This window comes from Lutra lutra, chromosome 15 (genome assembly GCF_902655055.1).
Source record: "Lutra lutra chromosome 15, mLutLut1.2, whole genome shotgun sequence".
NCBI classification, from domain to species: Eukaryota; Metazoa; Chordata; class Mammalia; order Carnivora; family Mustelidae; genus Lutra; species Lutra lutra.
In genome coordinates this window covers 40,947,156-40,964,052 of record NC_062292.1, presented here as the reverse complement: position 1 = coordinate 40,964,052, position 16,897 = coordinate 40,947,156, and positions in this window count along the sequence as shown.

Sequence of the window (16,897 nt, the reverse complement as noted above, 5' to 3'; positions counted from 1 at the left end):
TTTCACACATGAGGTCATACTATGTGTGCTCCATTATATCCTGATTTTTTTTAAGATTTTATTTATTTATTTGACAGAGAGAGATCACAAGTAGGCAGAGAGGCAGGCAGAGAGAGAGAGGGGGAAGCAGGCTCCCCGCCGAGCAGAGAGCCTGATGCGGGACTCGATCCCAGGACCCTGGGATCATGACCTGAGCCGAAGGCAGAGGCTTTAACCCACTGAGCCACCCAAGTGCCCCTATATCCTGATTTTTTTATGTGGAGTATGTTGTGTTATGAGGCCATAATATTAAAGAAGCATTTTTATGCCTGTATGTTATTCTGTTATATTTAGTATTATTTATTTGACAAACGAATCTCTTATTCTTGAACACCCATGTTCTTTGTATTATTTTTCTGCTATATACAAGGTGGTAATAAACTTTTGCATTTCTAAGCCTCTATGCGTCTGGTTGTTTCTTTTCCCTTCCTCTCCCTCCCTCCCTCCCTCCTTCCCTTCCTTCCTTTTTTTCCCTCCCTCCCTCCCTCCCTTTCTTTTCTTTCTTTCTCTCTTTCTTTCTTTCCTCTTATTATTTTGAAGTCAAATTAGCTTTCTTAAAATGAAATGGGTGGGTCCGCCCTGGAATGCAGGGGAGATGTAGTGAGCCCTGGGTTTGAGAATGAGTATTGGTGACCATCTTGGGGAAGGGAGACCCTGAGAGCAGGGAAATCAGTGAGGAAGTAATGAGGCCAAAGAAATGCACCCTCTGCATTTCTCTCCAGTGGGAATGGAAGGGAAAGGTGGGAGCCAATGAGGAGACAGTCAGTGGTTAGTAAATGCCCACCATGGGGCCAAAAATCATGTCATCCACTGGAGGCATTCAGGTAGCAGTGAAACACTTCCGCTCTAATCACAGACATGAGTGTGAAGCCTTGCTGGGTCTCTCATTAGCAGTGTTATTTGGCACCCCGTTAACATGGGAAGGATAATAGCCTACTTCCTAGGATCACGGTGAGAATTAATTGAGGGAATGCCTGTAAAGTAGATAAGGCACATAGATAATTCACAGTAAGCGTTTGTAGCTACAGGAGTGTGATTACAGCAGCGTGATAATCCTCCCAGTGCCCTTGCTCTGCCTAATCCCCATTTAGAAAGCTGCCTTTAATTAACCACTTCAACTGGCAATGCTTGCTGGTGCTTTTCCCTGATACCAACCCCTAACCTTCACGGAGTCCCAGTCTCAACTGGGCTAGACTTACATCCCTTCAGGGCCCATCCCAGCCCGTGAAACTGACATTCAGAGATGTGAGAAGTCCGCGGGCACCGCGTGGACTCAGGCCTCCCAATTCCTGGACAACGAAGTTCTCGCGACATCCCGGAGCCTCCTGGTGTTGGGACTTCCTGGTCAGAAGTGAGGATGGAGGAAGCAGGCGATGGTCCGGCAAGATTCCTTTGTCGCCGGAAGGTGCTGCGCTGTCATGATCTTCCCCAGCTCCGCTAACCGGGCTCCGCTCCAGGGCTCAGAGCCCTTCGCACACAGAAATGCCCCTTGCTCTGCCAGGAAGGAGAGGGTGAGTTGCACAATTTGTCTGAGATCACAGAGCATGCCACAGACCACGCTGCGCGGAGAACACAGGCGTCTGGCCCAAGCCAGCCCTGGGGAGCCCTTGGCTGACTCCCTGTGGCCAGGGATTTGAGCCTCTGTACTTACCAAGACAGCAGAGCTAAATAGACGGTGCTCAGAAAGCAGCTCTAAAATGCCAACAGCATCTATTAATTATAGTTGACTGGGGTGGTCAGGGCTGTAGTTCCAAGCTTTTGGCTCTTTGTGCCAAGAGAGATGTTAGACTCAGGACTAACCCCACTTCCAAAACACATACGCCCAACAGCCATTTCTCACCATCTGGGTGGTCCATCCCGGGGGTCCAGCCCAAAACAGTTGATTTCTCCAGCAGGACAAAACATAACGCTCCTGGGGCAAGGTCTCTGGAAGCCCCACTCCCCACCGTCTTCACCTTCAATCCTGGAATGTTCTCCATCACCCTCTGCATTTCTCTCCAGCGCTCTGGCTCTCCAGGAACCTTCAAGTGTGATCTTGTATTATCACAAAAGGAAAAGCTTGGAATATTTCCTGATAGATAAGATGGTGAATCTAAGGCCCAGGGAAGAAAAGCATCCTCCGCAAGGTTATGCCAGGGTCGCTGAGCGAACACCCAGTCTGGAATTAGAGAGACGAATGTTCTAGGTGGTCCTTCTGTTGTAGGCTGTGGCATGCAGGCGTCTGGGGCGCTTAGCATTTTAGGGAGGGAACAGTCTCTCAGCTCATTCTCCTTGGGCTCTACTGGGTACCTGGGGGTACTAGCTGGACTCCTCCAGCTAGTCCGCAAGTCTACTTTGCTGTCAGCATCCACTGCTGGGCTGAGATACTGCCAATGTAAAAGGTAATGCTAAGGCCAGGGGTGTCCGAGAGCATGTAGGGGGACCTGGGTCCACCTTGCTTTGCCCAGTGTCTTCTGATTTCCCAGATCCACAGACACAAGGTCCACTGCATGGTCTGGTGAGAGGTTCTTGGATTCACCGACCTAGAGAAGAAGGTGCAGGAGGGCAAGGCCCTATATTTCCTAACTGGGCTCGCTACCTGATCCTCAGGCCAGTGGCTGTCCTATGGCAGGTGCTGGGTAAAGAGCATGGAGAGAGCAAACAGGAAGTTGTGTGTGAGTGGTTATGCATGTGTGCCTGCGCGTGTGTTTGTGTGTGCTGTGTTGGGGGCTATCTCTTGGCACGCTTCCAATAAATAGAGTCTGGAAGACATTAGGTGGGTGTGTAGTCAGGAGAAATGCACTGAGGGTTCCTCTAGGCAGCTTTCGGCGGGAATCTGATAGTCTGGGCCTAGGAGACAGTGCTCCGTGTCCCCATTCCGACTGGGCCGACACCTGGCCCTGGGATCTTGGGCAAGCGATGGGCCTTGTTTTCCTCACTTGTAGAATAAAGGAGTCGTATGAAGTCGAATGAAGTAAGTCAGTAGGTTCTAAATCCAGCAGATGGTTAGAATCTTCTGGGCACCTGTTGAAGGCACAGAAGCCTGGCCCTACCTGCAGCTCACTGAATCTGACCCCCTAGACCTAGAGCCAGGATGCAGTATTTTCAGTCAACCCCCTCACCCTACCCACAGTGATTCTGTCATCGCCAGGCCAAGGAAATGAAGCTCAATGACCTCTGACAGTCACTAAGAGCTCAGGGTAGGGGCGCCTGGGTGGCTCAAAGGGTCTGTCTTCAGCTCAGGTCATGATCCCAGGATCCTGGGATCGAGTCTCTCATAGGGCTCCTTGCTCAGCAGGAAGCCTGCTTCTCCCTCTCCCTCTGCCACTCCCCCTGCTTATGATCTCCCTCTTCCCCTCTCTGACAAATAAATAAATAAAATCTTTAAAAAAGAGAAAAAGAGCTCAGGGTACAACTCAGGGCTGCCATCCTGGCTCCTGGGGTTTGATGTGGGGGAGCCTGGCGGAGGTTTATTGAGCAGAGCCTGCTGAATGGTGTTACACACATACACACACACAAGTCCTACAAGCTCATATATACCCACAAAGCCTCAGCTGCCACAGTCCTGGGAGTGCCATCTGGCCGCCAAGGGCCCTCTTGTTTTTCCATTTCTGTGTCTTCTTCAGACCGTAGTTTGTCTTTTGATTTTATTTTCCCAGTCCCTGGAGAAGGGACCCCACATGGGTCAGCTGGCCTCTGGCCACGCTCTTTCTGTCTGGCTCTCAGTGTTCATAAATGTTGAATGGAAACAATCATCTTCCGTCCATCCAGGAATAATACACCCACAAACTGGTCAAGGTCAAGAAGACAAGGTCAGTGAGCGCGCAGTGACATGCAAGTACCTGGACAGGTAGTTTTTGTGGATTCCCTTAGGGGTGCTCACCACATGGCAGCCCTGCTCTGGTCTTTCCAAGGAAGCTCCGTGCTCGTCTAGAGCCTTTGTTCCTGCCTTGACCGATCTGGTCCCTGCTGTACCTTTGAGACCCAGTGTGGGAGCCCTGGTGGCTGGTGGACCCTAAAAGGGCCTCCTGTGGTCTCCCCCTCCCGGATGTATTGGTATAAACCCCTCCCCTTGAGAGCAGGTTGGCCTGGTGACTTGTCTCCTAGTGAATAGGATTAGACAGGGCATCCCTTCTGTGATGAGGCGACCTAGGACTGTAATCTCCATCTCGTGCATTCTGACCCTCTCTCTTGCTCATTTGCTGAAACAAACTGCCATGTGGGAGAGGCTCACGTGCTTGGAACTGAGGGTGGCTTTTGGCCAATTACCCCAAAGAAATTGAACCCCACCAACAACCGTGTGAGTTTGGAAGCAGGTCCTTCCCCAGCCAGGCCGGCCAAGGGGACCCGGCTCCTGGCTGACATCCCGATTTCTGCCTTGTAAGAGGCCCTGTACCAGGGGGCCCCACCAGGCTTTTCCGGATTCCTGACCTGTAGATATCAGGAGATGAGAAATGTGTGTTGTTTTATGCCACTTCGTTTGTGCTAATTTGTTGCATAGCAATGTGTAAATAATACAGAAATTCTTTTTTTTTTTTTTAAGATTTTTTATTTATTTATTTGACAGAGATCACAAGCAGGCAGAGAGGCAGGCAGAGAGAGAGGAGGAAGCAGGCTCCCTGCTGAGCAGAGAGCCCGACTCGGGGCTCGATCCCAGGACTCTGAGATCATGACCTGAGCCGAAGGCAGCGGCTTAACCCACTGAGCCACCCAGGCGCCCCTAATACAGAAATTCTTGAGGAAGATTTCCCATGATCCTCCTCGTACCCCAGGCAGGGCCAGGTGCCCCTCCTCTGCTTAAACTCACCAGTGCCCTGCACACACTCTTACCGGCCTAACATTGGTTTACTTGTCTCCCTCTCTAAGTAGGGACCACCTGCTCTTTACCTTTTATCTCTGGGGCCTGGCCCTGTGCCTGGCACAAAGTGTGAGTTCAATAAATGTTTGCTGAGTGACGGAGATTCTAGAATCTCTATCCCTCTATCTTACCTCCCCACCACTCCCCAAATTTGATGGTTTGCTTTTTCAGGAAAGGGGTGAGGTCGCCCCAAGATTACTGAGCCGTAGATAACATTGGAGTGCCCCGGGCTGTAGGAGAGTGCCAGGTGAGCACGCAGGAGAGGCTCAGGGCTCAGTCCAGGGGTTTTGGAGGCCACACGAATCATCAAAAAACTGAGAATGGGGAGTGAGGAAGAGTGGGGATCTACTTGGGCAATGCACCATCTCTAGCTGGCTTACAGAGGTCAGGACATCCTGCCTTCCTACCTCAGGACATTCTAGAATGTTTCCAGACTGGAAGGATGTCCTTTGGCCAAATAAAAGTGCTATCCCAGGAGCGCCTGGGTGGCTCAGTGGGTTAAAGCCTCTGCCTTTGGCTCAGGTCATGATCCCAAGGTCATGGAATTGAGCCCCACATCAGGCTCTCTGCTCTGCAGGGAGCCTGCTTCCCCCTCTCTTCTTCCTGCCTCTCTGCCTACTTGTGATCTCTGTCAAATAAATAAATAAAATCTTTAAAAAAAAAAAAAGTGTAAAGTGTTACCCCCAGTGACAGGGAAAATGAACTCCTAGAAAAAGAAATTCCCCAGTGCAACCTAAAAATGAGCTACTTTGCAAGGAGCCAGCCCAGGCCCCTGCTCACCTCCTTCTGCCAGGCCAGGAGAGCACAACCAAGAGCTTCCTGCTGTAACAATCTACCATGATCTTGGTGGCTTAAAACCGCAGACATGGGACTCCTGGGTGGCTCAGTTGGTTGAATGGCTGCCTTCGGCTCAGGTCATGATCCCGGCGTCCTGGGATCGAGTCCCACATCGGGCTCCTTGCTCGGCAGGGAGCCTGCTTCTCCCTCTGCCTCTGCCTGCCTCTCTGTTTGCCTGTGCTTACTCACTCTCTCTCCCTCTGTCTCTGACAAATAAATAAATAAAATCTTTAAAAAAAAAAAAACGCAGACATTTATTCTTTTCCAGTTCTGGAGGCCAGGAGTCCAGAGTCAGTACTGGCTGATACCAGGCTGAAAGCAGGCCATTGGCAGGCCGTGCTCGCTCTAGAGGGTCGGGGGGAAAAAATGGCTCCTGGCCCCTCCCAGCTTCTGGTGGCTCCAGGTGTTCCTTGGCTGGTGGCAGCATCACTCCACTCTCCACTTCTGTGGTCACATTGCCCCCTTCTCTTCTGTCTGTGATCTCTCTGTGCCTCCCTCTTAAAAAGATGCTTGTGATACCATTTACAGCCTGCCCGGATAGTCCTGAATAATCACCGTAAATGTAATCCCATTTGCAAGGTCTTTGCCATGGGAGAGATATTCACAGGTTCCACCGATTAGAGTATGTGCATTTTGGGGGGCAATTACCAAGCCTACCCTGGAGGGTGTGCCCAGGAGAGAAACTGAGGCATAGAGCAGCCCAACATCCTAGTCTCAGTCAGAAAATTAAGGAGGGGAGCCCCAGAACAGACAGGGGGCCAGCTCTGCCTTTGCCTCTCCTGGTATCGAGGGAGTCCAGCCCTGCCTTCTCCTGGATCCCTTGGTTCCTCTTTCCTGGCCCTCCCCTCTGCTGGCGCCTGCGTGGGAGGCCCTGGCTGCACGACAGATGAGTCTGGCTTCAGAGCAGGGACTCTTCCTTTTCTCCCCCGAGAGCAGCATCTTTTCCGAGCTCCAGCTTGGTAGCCCCACAGTGGGAGAGGTTGTAAATCCCCCACCCACCCACGGGAAACAGCTGGGTCCCAGGCACATCCTGTGGACTTAACCCTTTCCAGGCCTGCTGGCCACTCCCTGGGCCTGAGCTTCTGCTCCTGTGTGTAAAGCTGGCGAATGGCCCCAGTATTGTTTATAACGATACTTAAAACTGCCAAACTGCCGGTCCTGCTGGGATCCAGGAAGGGGCAGGGTCCGCTTATACCCTGGAGTAGCTGGTGACGACCACAGCAGGAAAGCGCTTGCCTGGGGGCACATGAGCCTTCTCCTTGGTCATCCCTAGCATCCAAAAGGCCTTTGTTGGGCATTGAACTCTCCAGGGCTCTGGGATGAACCGGGACCAGCTGGAAATATCCATACTGGCCCCAGGGTGAGGCTGCTAGAATCTGTTTACTTAGCTTTCTCCTCACCAGACTGTATGTGTCTAGGGAGTAGGGACTTTGTTTATCTTTGCTTGATAATAAATTCTTATAAATGGCCTGGATAATGCTGAAAGTTTCCAGCTGTCCATAATTATTCTCCCTCTCTGCCTCTTCTGACACTGAATTCATTTGGGAAATTTGCCGTGGTTCGAAGGGTGTGAAAATGTTTCACAAAGTTAGGAAATCACACACCTCAGGGATGATTATTATTATTTTTTAAGATTTTATTTATTTATTTGACAGAGATCACAAGTAGGCAGAGAGGCAGGCAGAGAGAGAGGGGAGAAGCAGACTCCCCGCCAAGCAGAGAGCCCGATGTGGGGCTCGATCCCGGGACCCTGAGATCATGACCTGAGCCGAAGGCAGAGGCTTAACCCACTGAGCGACCCAGGCACCCCAGGGATGATTATTATTAGAGTCTCAGAGAGGCTGGAAGTGGACACCCTTATCGGCGGGAGGGTGGGGAGGCTGCCCATTAGCAGGTTCACGATGGTAATAATCTCTCTACTGGTGTGTGCTGGTAATAAAATTTCATGGGGCTTTCAAAACGCCTATCTTATTACGTCGTTCCCACTGCCTGGAGCAGAGATGATCCTTCTCACTCGTGGATAAAGAAATAAGAATGCAGAGACATTTAGTAATTTGTTCAAAATTGCCCAGTGATTGTGTGATGTCGGGGCTGGGATCAGAACCCAGGTCTGTGGGGCTCAGAACCGGCAAGGGCAGAGCAAGGAGATGCTGTAGGCGCTGGGGTGGGAAAAAACAGGGCCAGCAGGAGGGACAGCCAACAAAAACTGGAATATGAGGCCCAGGATAAAAGTTGGGCAGTTTTAGGGGTGCCTGGGTGCCTCAGTGGGTTAAGGCCTCTGGCTTCGGCTTGGGTCGTGGTCTCAGGGTCCTGGGATCGGGCCCAGGTCGGGCTCTCTGCTCAGCGGGGAGCCTTCTGCCTGCCTCTCTGCCTGCTTGTGATTTCTGTCTGTCAAGTAAATAAATAAAGTCTTAAAAAAAAAAAGTTGGGCAGTTTTAGATCCCTACCCTGGGTGATTGAGGGTGGTGGTCAGGCGATAATAGCATTTTATTGAATGCTAAATGTGGGCCAGGACTCTGCTAGGTGCATTGTGTGAATTATGAATGATTCATGTAGTAACAACAGCAAAGGAACAAGGATGGGATGGAAAATGTGAAGATAGAAGATGGGAATTGAGGTTTTTCAGGAGAAAGGGGCCTGGGGCAGAGGCATCATGATTAACCGCATGCTTGCTGGCTCAGAACAAATCCGGGCAGATGCGTAGGCCACTTTGGGCTGGGAGAGAGGCACGACAACCTAGCTCTCCAGAAGTGGGCTGGGGTGTGAGCCTGGACACTCTGGCCCCGCCCCCTGGGCTCTGATTGGCCCCGCCCCCAAGTCTCAACAGAAAGACAATAGTCCCAGAGAGCCACCTCCTCAGGGGACAGGACAGGCGGGTGCCAGCCTGCCCAGCAGGACAAGGAGGCCTTGTCCAGACCTCCCGTCCAGATCCTGCTCCACCCTCGCTGGCCCTGGGGGGTGGTCGGAAGTTTAGATCCTGGGGTGGGAGGAGGCCTGGAGCTCTCAGTAAGGGCCAGCGCTGGGGCTGGGGTCACCTGGAGGTCTCCAGGGAGCCAGGGTGGGGCTGAGGAGCAAGCTCTGGCTTCTGAGGAGTGGAACAGACATGTTGAGGCTTCCAGACCTTTCTATTTGATCCACAAGACACCCCTGTGGGGCCTGAATGGAAGGGATGATTTGTCCCATTTTACAGATGAGAAAATAGAATTTCGAAGAGGTGGAAGCTTTCCTGGAGGCCACCCAGGGAGAAAAGACAAAAGAGGAAGCGCCTGGATTCCTGCCAGCATGGGGAGTGCGGGGAGGAGGTGGGGGCTGAGGAGGCTAAGCAGGTTCAGGAGACCAGAGGCCATCTGAGAAGACGGAGGCAGGCTCCTGTTAGCCAGTTCTCCCCCAGTCCACCTTTTGCGTCCCCTTCCATTGCCCTCCCCCCAGCCAGCAGGCCCCTGGGAGCACAGGCCAAGCCTGCAGCATTCCAGGAAGGGAGGCACAGGGTCCCGGCCGCACAGCCCAAATCTGCTCAGCTTCTCCTTGAAATTCCACACACCCTGAGCATTTGGCAGGAGCCCGGAATGCGCTTCATCTGAACAATTTGTCTTTCATGGCGTATTTGCATCAATTACCCCATTGTTCCTCTCCCCTTTCCAGGACCACTAGGGCTGCCGAGGAGCTCCGTGAGCGCTTTGGGGGCGGGTCAGTGCGCGGCGCGGGGAGGCAGGGGCGCCCCCTGGCGGTTCAGTCTGCACGCGCACATGTTGGTGCCCCAGCCAGTCTTGTCAGGGGGGGCAGCCTCCGCAAACCTTCCCGGGTGGCCACCCCAGCTCCCCAGGGTTTCCGGCTGGAGCAGGAGAGAGATTCTGGGTGGCAAGAAGACACAACACATGCGGATCAGGCACTTCATAAGAGGAGGGGTGCTCTTGTGAGAAAAAGGGATTGTCCCTGGGTCCAAGGCCAGGCTTCCGCCCCCGAACTTCCCCCACACCTGCGTGGCCATAGGTGATTCAGCTTTGGGGTTCAGGGCCTCTATGAAATGAGAAGCCTGGCGGGGAAAACAGTGTACAATGGCACTAAAATCCTGAGTGTAGACTCCTACCACACCGGGTCTGAATCCAGGCTCTGCCCCTCGCTGGCTGCGGGCCAGCTGTTTACCCTGATGAGTGTCTGGTCCTTGCTTTGTTTGTTTGTTTGTTTTTAAATTTTTTAAAAGATTTTATTTATTTACTTGACAGACAGAGATCACAAGCAGGCAGAGAGGCAGGCAGAGAGAGAGGGGAAGCAGGCTCCCCGCTGAGCATAGAGCCCAATGTGGGGCTCGATCCCAGGACCCTGGGATCATGACCTGAGCCAAAGGCAGAGGCTTTAACCCACTGAGCCACCCAGGCATCCCTGGTCCTTGCTTTGTAATCTGGTGGCAATGATAGAGTCAATCTTCATGATGGGTGGATTCTGTACTTGCAAATCAGCCTGCTTGCTAACATTTATTAGTAACCCCCAATAGATACTCGGGCGGTTTAGCTGTTGTTTGCAGACATGTGTGGACCTGGGAACAATTGGCCTTGTGCAGAGCCCGCGTTCCCAGCTGCCTTCTCCTGTTGGCTCTGTACTGTAGACGAGCACTCCTTCTGCAGTCTATTTAGTGCCATGTTTTTTGCATTTTTGTACTTTTTGTTGGTGATTTCCCTGTTGACAAAGGCCGCCTAGCACCGTGCTGGAATGCGGGCTGGTGTTCCTAAGCTCTGGGAGCCTGTGATGCGTCTCACAGAGAAAATCCGTGTCTTAGAAAAGCTTCATGTGGGGGTGAGTTACGGTGCTGCTGGCCAAGAGTTCGATGTTAATGAATCAACAGTATGTATTAATAAGGTGTCTTTAAACAGAAACACACAATCAGGTTCTGTGTTGATGGGTTGGAGAAAACGTGGTGACCAGAGGCTCACGGGAACCTAACCTGTATTTCCCCGGGAGCAGTGGTTCCGTATTTGTCCATTCAGTGTTTGGGCGGCTTGATGGAACCCAAGAACCCGGAGTAACGAGAATCCACCGTACTTACCTCACGGCTCTGCTCTGAGCCGGGACTATGTTCTGGGCGGCCCTGCAATTCTCACACTCCTTGTTCTGTGGTGTGTGAGTCCGTGTGTCCATCTCCTGAAGCCCCTCAGCCGCCCTGAGCTGGGATCCCTCCACGGGCACACACAGAAGCCTCGCCAGCCAGGTTTTGCGGCTCAGACCCAGAACTTCCAGTGACTCTTCATTTATTTGGTTTCATTGAAAGGTCCACACTATTCTTGATGACCCTGAAGACTTTCCACAGACATGACCTCATTTGCTTCTCACAACAATACTGGGGTGGCAGCGTCATTGTTCTCATTTCATAGGTGAGCCTGAGGTTCAGAGAGGCTACATCCAAGCTCAAGGTTACCGGGTTATTTAGCTGGAGCCAGAAAGCTGCTCATTCCACCGGCTTTTCACCTCCAGGCTTGTCCCTATTAAAACATGTCGCTCCAGGGAAGGTAAGAGCCAGACCTTGTAAGATTTTATTTATTTATTTGTCACAGAGAGTTAGAGAGCATGAGTAGGGGGAGCGGCAGGCAGAGGGAGATGCAGGCTGCCCGCTGAGCAAGGAGCCCCATGCAGGACTTGATCCCAGGACCTGAGGATCATGACCTGAGCAAAGGCAGCCGCTTAACCGAATACACCATTCAGGCGTCCCTTGTTATTGACACTTTAGTGTGAATGAGTGCACTGAGGTCCCCAGAGAAACTGGCTGAGAGCAAGTGGGAGATGACTATCTGAGCAACGCTTCTGCAGGTAACCCTAGTCACCCCACTTCTCCTACCTCCTTTTTGCCTGCAGCCCCTGCGGGCTCTGAGTCACCCGCCCCACTGTCACCATGGTTACCATCCTACACACTCAGTACATCATAGCTACACCTAAGCCTCCCTCCCCCATCTCACCCACCTGCCCATCCCTCCCACATCCTCTCAATCAATTTAATTCTATCTCAAGTTTCTGTTAAATTAAAAGTATTTGCATATTTTTGGGCTATGTAAATATTTTGCCTATCCAAGCCACGTCGTCTATGATGATTCACTTCCCCCTGTCATACAACTTCTTCTCTGAAGTTAAGTTGTGCCCTGTTTCTATTTGCTCAGTGGTGTGTGTGTCTGGGACCATATCAGCCTCTATTTTGCTGATGGCAGAATAAGTTCAGGACATCCAGACCCACAAGTGAATTTAGGAATGTTCTTTCCCTCCCCACCCCTCGCCTTTCTTTCTTTTTCCTTTTAGAACTTTTCCTTTTCCGTTTAGAACTTCTCAGCAGCCACCCCTGCCCCACCCCCACCTCCTGCTCTAATCCGTGGGAGGCATTCACTGTGCCTCTCCCAGAGCCTGGCCTGATCTCAGGTGCTTTCCTCCCCATCACCCTGGGAACTCCCTTTGCCTCTTACCTACCCATTCTCAATCTCCTATGCCCCATGCCTTCCCCTTCTGTAGTTTGCTCCTTCATTTTGGGGAAACACCATCTCCAGCAGCTTCCTGGGAAAAGACGCAAGAGAGTTTTGAGGCTTTGCATACTTGAAAACATCTGTCCCCTGCCTTACAGTTAACTGATAGTTTGGCTGGGTATCTCTAGCATTCTGGTTGGAAATCGTTTTCCCTTAGAATTTTGAAGGCAGTTTTTTCTTTTGCATTCTAGCTCCCAGTATTGTTGTTGAGAGACCTACAGTCATTCAACTTTTCAGTCTTTTGCATGTGACCCACTTTTCCTCCCTGGAAGCTTGAAATATCTTTTGTCTCCTCTCTCTTGGGTCTTTGTTGTAACAGAGCCGGGTGCTTGGTGACCCGACCCCTTCCGTTCTGGGAAGTGTGGGTTTAATTGCTTTGATAACCATCTCCTTCTGAATTCTCTGATGTCTCTTTCTGGAACTTCAAATAGTAAAATATTTGACCTCCTGGATGATCCTATAATTTTCTTATCCTTCCTGATCTCTTTTCCAACTCTTTTTGTGCTTTTGGGACGATTTCTTCAACTTTCTTATCCAGCCCTTCTATTGAATGTTTGATTGTTGCTATCGTATTTCTCATTTCCAAGAGTTTTCAAAACATTTTCTGAGTGTTTCTTGTCCTTCTGACACAGCCTTGTGTTCCCAGTTTATGGACAGAACAACTTCTCTCTCTCTCTATTAATCATAGTTTTTTGAAGTTTTGTTCTGTTCCTTGCATTGCATGCTTTTTCCGTGGCTTTTAATCTGCTTGTTTTAGTTCTCTTTCAACTTAGATGTCTTCCTTAACTATCTGGTGATCCTGCGGCGCCTGACTGGCTTGGTGGGTTAAGCATCCAACTCTTGATTTCAGCTCAGATCCTGATCTCAGGGTCCCAGGATTGAGACCCATGTATGGCTCTAAGCTGAGTGGGGAGTCTGCTTGAGGATTCTAGCTCTCCCTCTCTCTCTGAAATAAATAACTAAATTTTTTTTAAGATTTTATTTATTTATTTCACAGACAAAGATCACAAGTAGGCAGAGAGACAGGCTGAGCAGAAAGCCCTATTCGGGACTTGATCCCAGGACCCTGGGATCATGACCTGAGCCGAAGGCAGAGGCTTTAACCCACTGAGCCACTCAGGTGCCCCTATATAACGAAATCTTTAAACAAAATCTGGTGATCCTTAAATGTCCACTTATATATATATGAATTTAAGACACTCAAAAGCCAATTGGAAGCTCTGTGTGGAGTGGGGCTGGCCTCTCATGGCTCTGACTTCCGGTGATCAAGCCACAAACTTGTGGCCTTCTTGCAGGACCCTCAGATGTGAATGCCTTCTCTTGGGGTGGCCAGTTTCCTTGGATCAGAGTCTTCACGTCTCCTACCAGGTAGTAGGAACGAGGCTACCAGTGCCTCCACTCCTGGAACAGAAGTAGGAGGGAGTGCGTGTGTCTTACCCTTCCATTTGTCAACTTCCCTTCATCCCCTTATTTTTAGGATGATTCCGCTGTTCTCAGCTGTGCCTGCTGTCCCCAAATCCCAGGGCTCTCTGGTCCAGGGTATCTGGAGACAACACCTCTCTTTTTCCACTAAGGCCTGAACCCTAGCATTTCGGTGTTTGCACTGAAACCACGCCCACCAAGATAACCAAAGACATCCCACTTGCTGAACACAGTTGGTGGAATGGGTTGGTGGAATGAGCTTCGAGGATGTTGACTCAGTTGATTACCCCTCCCTCCTGGGACTCTGTCTTCTCTTGACTTCTATGCTGAACTTGTTTGACCCACATTTCTTTTCCACTCTGGATTCCTTCCTCTGCCTCTCCATCCCACATCCATTCTCCATGGGGCTTCGTCCTCGGCTTTCTGTTCCCATCGTTCCCTCTCCTCCTCTTTCCTTCCGAAGATTGTCCTTCTAATTCCCTCTTGAACCATCTCTGCTCCATGTGACTGCTGCTGCCTTCATTCAGGTCCTCCTCAGCAGTCACCCCTTATTATTATCACTATTTGGTTACATTTGTATATTATTTATATTATAGTATTAATGTTTATTGTATTTGTTTATTACTATTATTACCTCCGAACGGGGTCCCTGGGCCTCCAATTCTTCCACTCTCTAATCTAGCTTTTATAGTGCAGTCTCTCATGAGCTTTCTACAGTTCACACCTGACGTGTTACTCTGGTTTACAACACTTTAATAGACCTTAATTAAACGCACCAAGTCTGGGCTCCCTGGCCCCTAACATGCAGATCAGGTTTTGTGACTTTTCCTCATCCCACATGTACTCCCAGCTTCATCTCCTCCTGCTGTCCCCAGTCTAGTCCTTCACACCCTAGCAAGAGCAAACTGCCCATAGTTCCCCAGCCCCCACACCTCATGCTACTGTGCCATTCCTTGGGGCGTGATGCCCTTTCTCCTTGGTTTCCTGATGAACTCCTGTACCTCTTAAAAAACCTAGCTCAGGGGTTGCTTCCTTGCTGAAGCTTCTTTTGAGTACACCCCCCCACCGCCTTTTTAAAATTTAAGTAGGCTCCCTGCCCAGCCCAGTTCGAACTCATGACCCTGAGATCAAGACCTGAGCTGAGATCAAGAGTCAGACGTTTAACCGACTGTGCCACCCAGGCGCCCCTGGAGTCCTTCTGAGAGAATTTATCACACCTTGTCAGTACTGTAATAAAACACATAGTTGTGTGTATAACAAAAGCTTGGGAGTTTTAAAATATATTCATGTGGACAACAAAGCAGGAGATGTAGGCTATCTTCTGTGTGCATTTCAGTCTGAATCATGAAGAATTCGCACTGATCAAGGTAGGGGGAGGATACCAGGGAGGGTCTAGCAAGTGTGGATTTCACCCCAGGCTGAAAATATTTTGAGCTGAGTGTGCATGAAGGTAGAGGTGTTGGTGAGTATAAATACCGTTTTGTCACAGGCTGTGAACTATCTTGGCTCCCTGACCTCCACAAGGTATCCTGAGAACCTCAATATCCTTAAATAGCAGAAACAGGAGTAGGAATATTCGTCATCCTTCCCTACCTTTATTCTTTGCCTACAGAGTCAAGAAATGGTCCGTTTACTCCCTGCTTCACACTGCCCTCTAGTGTCAGATGCCTTGTCCTGCACCCCCGTTTCGTCCGCTTCAACCCCGCTGGTGTCCAGAGAGGGGCAGGGGCTGGAGGTGCCCCTCCCTGGAAGGAGGCTCTGTAAAGCCTTGGAGTCAGCTGTGCACACACGACTGCCTCAGGCATTCCCCCCTCCCCTGTGGCTCTTTGAACGGGTTTTTGGAAGGTTTCTGAGTTCCCTGGAATTGGTGTGTGTGAAAGCTTATAGCTCTCAAAATGTTTATGAATGCTATGGATTTCAAAAGTTTTCAAAAAGTTCTAACCTCTCCCAAAAGTAAAGAACCACGTAACTACTTAGATCCTCCAAGGAACTTCTAGATTGCAGGGAGACCTCACCTTGAGACAGATAAACATTGGGGTGCCTGGGTGGCTCAGCCAGTTAAGTGTCTGCCTTCAGCAGTCTGCCCTGGGGTCCTGGGATCGAATCCTGTGTCGGGCTTCCTGCTCAGCGGGGAGTCAGCTTCTCCCTCTCCTTCTGCCTGCCGCTCCCCCTGCTTGTGCTCTCTCTGTCAAATAAATAAATAAAATCTTTTTAAAAAAAGATAAACAGTGTCAAAGCACTTATATTGTTACGGTAATTGCACTGAAAACAAAAACAAAAAACCCCCTACTTCTGTCAGAGATGCTGTATTTGTCGCTTTCCAAGCTTTCCTACTGCAGTTGACCCAGATTGCCAAGGGTGAACAAGGAATGCACTCGGGGAAAGTTCTGCCGCTGATGGATTAGGGCGCAGGACTAGACACACTTTTGATTGTTTATCATCTGGGGGGAGGGGTGGGGGAAGAGATAAAATGGAAAGGGATTCACATTAAGTTTTCACGACCAGTCTCATATATATAGTTGATAGGTACCACAAGAAAGTCACACACACATTCTTTCTGAAAGAGAGAGAGAGCGGCGCCTGGGTGGCTCAGTGGGTTAAAGCCTCTGCCTTCCGCTCAGGTCATGATCTCAGGGTCTTGGGATCAGGCTCTCTGCTCAGCGGGGAGCCTGCTTCCTCCTCTCTCTCTGCCTGCCTCTCTGCCTACTTGTGATCTTTCTCTCTGTCAAATAAATAAATAAAATCTTAAAAAGAGAGAGAGAGAGAGAGAGAAAACGCGAGCGCTCCCTCTGGTGGCAAGGAGGAGAACTTCATCTCCAGCTCCTAAGAACTGTAATTTCATCTCCTGGGCATACAGAGATTAATGCCAGTTTTCTCATACAGAAACACACAGAGGACGGAAATAAAAATCACAGTTGCACAAACTGTTTCATGCACTTTCTTATGAAAATTTCCCTGACTTGTAATTTTAGGGACATTTTATTAAATCACAAATCCCCAGAGCTTACTCGCAGTGGCCAATCCTGCCTTTAATAATATCTTGGATATTATGAAACTTATTGATTGATTCCTGTCAAACGAATCTCACTGACAGGGAGTTTTTTTTTTTAAGATTTTATTTATTTACTTGACAGACAGAGATCACAAGTATGCACAGAGGTAGGCAGAGAGGAAGGGAAGCAGGCTCCCTGCTGAGCAGAGAGCCCGACATGGGTCTCCATCCCAAGACCCCGAGATCATGACCTGAGCCAAAGGAAGAGGCTTT